Consider the following 3227-nt stretch of genomic DNA (forward strand, 5'->3'; position numbering starts at 1 on the left):
GTTTAAAAAGAAGAAATCAGTAACCAGAAAAACTTAGAAAAATGTTTCAAAAGAAGAAGTGAGTAACCAGAAAAACTTAGAAAAATGTTTAAAAAGAAGAAGTGAGTAACCAGAAAAACTTAGAAAAATGTTTAAAAAGAAGAAATCAGTAACCAGAAAAACTTAGAAAAATGTTTAAAAAGAAGAAATCAGTAACCAGAAAAACTGCGAAAAATGTTTAAAAAGAAGAAATCAGTAACCAGGAAAACTTAGAAAAATGTTTAAAAAGAAGAAATGAGTAACCAGGAAAACTTAGAAAAATGTTTAAAAAGAAGAAATGAGTAACCAGGAAAACTTAGAAAAATGTTTAAAAAGAAGAAATCAGTAACCAGAAAAACTTAGAAAAATGTTTAAAAAGAAGAAATCAGTAACCAGAAAAACGGCGAAAAATGTTTAAAAAGAAGAAATGAGTAACCAGAAAAACTTAGAAAAATGTTTAAAAAGAAGAAATCAGTAACCAGAAAAACGGCGAAAAATGTTTAAAAAGAAGAAATCAGTAACCAGAAAAACTTAGAAAAATGTTTAAAAAGAAGAAGTGAGTAACCAGAAAAACTTAGAAAAATGTTTAAAAAGAAGAAATGAGTAACCAGAAAAACTTAGAAAAATGTTTAAAAAGAAGAAATCAGTAACCAGAAAAACTTAGAAAAATGTTTAAAAAGAAGAAATGAGTAACCAGAAAAACGGCGAAAAATGTTTAAAAAGAAGAAATCAGTAACCAGAAAAACGGCGAAAAATGTTTAAAAAGAAGAAATCAGTAACCAGACAAACTGCGAAAAATGTTTAAAAAGAAGAAATCAGTAACCAGAAAAACTTAGAAAAATGTTTAAAAAGAAGAAATCAGTAACCAGGAAAACTTGGAAAAAAACACTTAGAAAAATTTTCAGCAAAGTGTGAAAAATATTCTAAGTGTCAGCGGAGGAAAATGCTGAAGCATCGGGAAAGATTCGCAAACTTACACCGAACATGTGCTCCGAAGTGCCGGAGGAATTGGGTGAATTGAGCCCGGCAAATGGCCAGCTGTCGTTTTGTGCCTGCAGCCCGAAAACTTTAACTTTGTCTGTCGCGGAAGTCCGGACCGAGAAAAATCCAAACGGTTTTGACCGGACCGAGTTCCAGACCGATGCAGTCAAATTTGGAATTCAGACCCATTCAGTGCCACTTGTAGTTTTTCCGCAGTGAGGTTGGCGGGGTACCCGGAGATATATGGGAACACGATTTTTAGAACAAAATGGCGGCGCGGGACCGTTCTGAAAGGCATCCGAAAAACGGTTCCACGGGCATAGCACTTTAATGACAGGTATGAGTGCATGCCGGAGAGCTCTTGGAAGTCGAATTTTTGACACTTTGTCAATTTTTTGACAGATTTGACAAACTCTTTCTGTCTGTTCTAAGAGTCAGTCAGAGACTTGTGCGGCGGTCTTTTGACACTATTGGAGGGCGGGCAAACCCCACGTTGACTCCGGCCGTCCCTCCACAGGCGCTCGTGTCCAAAATGAAGGCGAGAGACGCGAGTGGCCTGGTTCCCTTGGGTGTTGCCAAGAAGGCTGCGGGCTGACCGTTGCCTGAGCACTCCCTAAAGCCTCTTGTGATGAGAGCAGACCTCGCCTGCCGCACGACCGGCTCTGGGAGTCGTTGGGCCGCTATTTGTGAATAGTCTGGTCCTCCTCTGCCACCCGGACAAGCGCGATGGCTCTGCCGCCCTGCGGTGCTCGTCACCCAGGTTTGGGGAACACGATACTCGTAACAAAAATAAAAGGCGGCTCGGGACCTGCAGGCGAAAGGGGTCCCGTGGTGCTAAGCACGTCGACTTCGGGTCTCGGTGCAAGCCGGAGAGCTCACGGAAGTCTAAAGTTTTCGGCACGTGGTCGAATCTTTTCAAAGGCTTACCCGGCTCTTTCCGTCCATTCTGAGAGTAAGTCAGAGGCCGGTGCGGAGGTCTCTTGACAATCGGAGGGGGTGGTGGCCCTCCGCAGGCGCTCGTGTCGAAAATGAAGGCGAGAGACGCGAGTGGCCTGGTTCCCCTGGGTGTTGCCAGGAAGGCTGCGGGCTGACCCTTGCCTGAGCACTCCCTAAAGCCTCTTGTGATGAGAGCAGACCTCGCGCGCCGCACGACCGGCTCTGGGAGTCGTTGGGCCGCTATCTGTGAATAGTCTGGTCCTCCTCTGCCACCCGGCCAAGTGCGATGGCTCTGCCGCCCTGCGGTGCTCGTCACGCAGGTATGGGGCACACGATGCTCGTAACAGCAAATAAAGGCGGCTCGGGACCTGCAGGCGAAAGGGGTCCCGTGGTGCTTAGCACGTCGACTTCGGGTCTCGGTGCAAGCCGGAGAGCTCACGGAAGTCTAAAGTTTTCGGCACGTGGTCGAATCTTTTGAAAGGCTTACCCGGCTCTTTCCGTCCATTCTGAGAGTCAGTCAGAGGCCGGTGCGGCGGTCTATTGACGACCGGAGGCTCCCATGGGTGTTGCGATGAGGGTGGAGGGCACAGAACCTTGCCTTAGCACTCCCTAATAAAGCCTCTTGTGAAGAGAGCAGACCTCGCGCGCCGCACGACCGGCTCTGGGAGTCGTTGGGCCGCTATCTGTGAATAGTCTGGTCCTCCTCTGCCACCCGGCCAAGTGCGATGGCTCTGCCGCCCTGCGGTGCTCGTCACGCAGGTATGGGGCACACGATGCTCGTAACAGCAAATAAAGGCGGCTCGGGACCTGCAGGCGAAAGGGGTCCCGTGGTGCTTAGCACGTCGACTTCGGGTCTCGGTGCAAGCCGGAGAGCTCACGGAAGTCTAAAGTTTTCGGCACGTGGTCGAATCTTTTGAAAGGCTTACCCGGCTCTTTCCGTCCATTCTGAGAGTCAGTCAGAGGCCGGTGCGGCGGTCTATTGACGACCGGAGGCTCCCATGGGTGTTGCGATGAGGGTGGAGGGCACAGAACCTTGCCTTAGCACTCCCTAATAAAGCCTCTTGTGAAGAGAGCAGACCTCGCGCGCCGCACGACCGGCTCTGGGAGTCGTTGGGCCGCTATCTGTGAATAGTCTGGTCCTCCTCTGCCACCCGGCCAAGTGCGATGGCTCTGCCGCCCTGCGGTGCTCGTCACGCAGGTATGGGGCACACGATGCTCGTAACAGCAAATAAAGGCGGCTCGGGACCTGCAGGCGAAAGGGGTCCCGTGGTGCTTCGCACGTCGACTTCGGG

This window comes from Chiloscyllium punctatum, unplaced genomic scaffold, assembly GCF_047496795.1.
Source record: "Chiloscyllium punctatum isolate Juve2018m unplaced genomic scaffold, sChiPun1.3 scaffold_538, whole genome shotgun sequence".
Taxonomy (NCBI): Eukaryota; Metazoa; Chordata; class Chondrichthyes; order Orectolobiformes; family Hemiscylliidae; genus Chiloscyllium; species Chiloscyllium punctatum.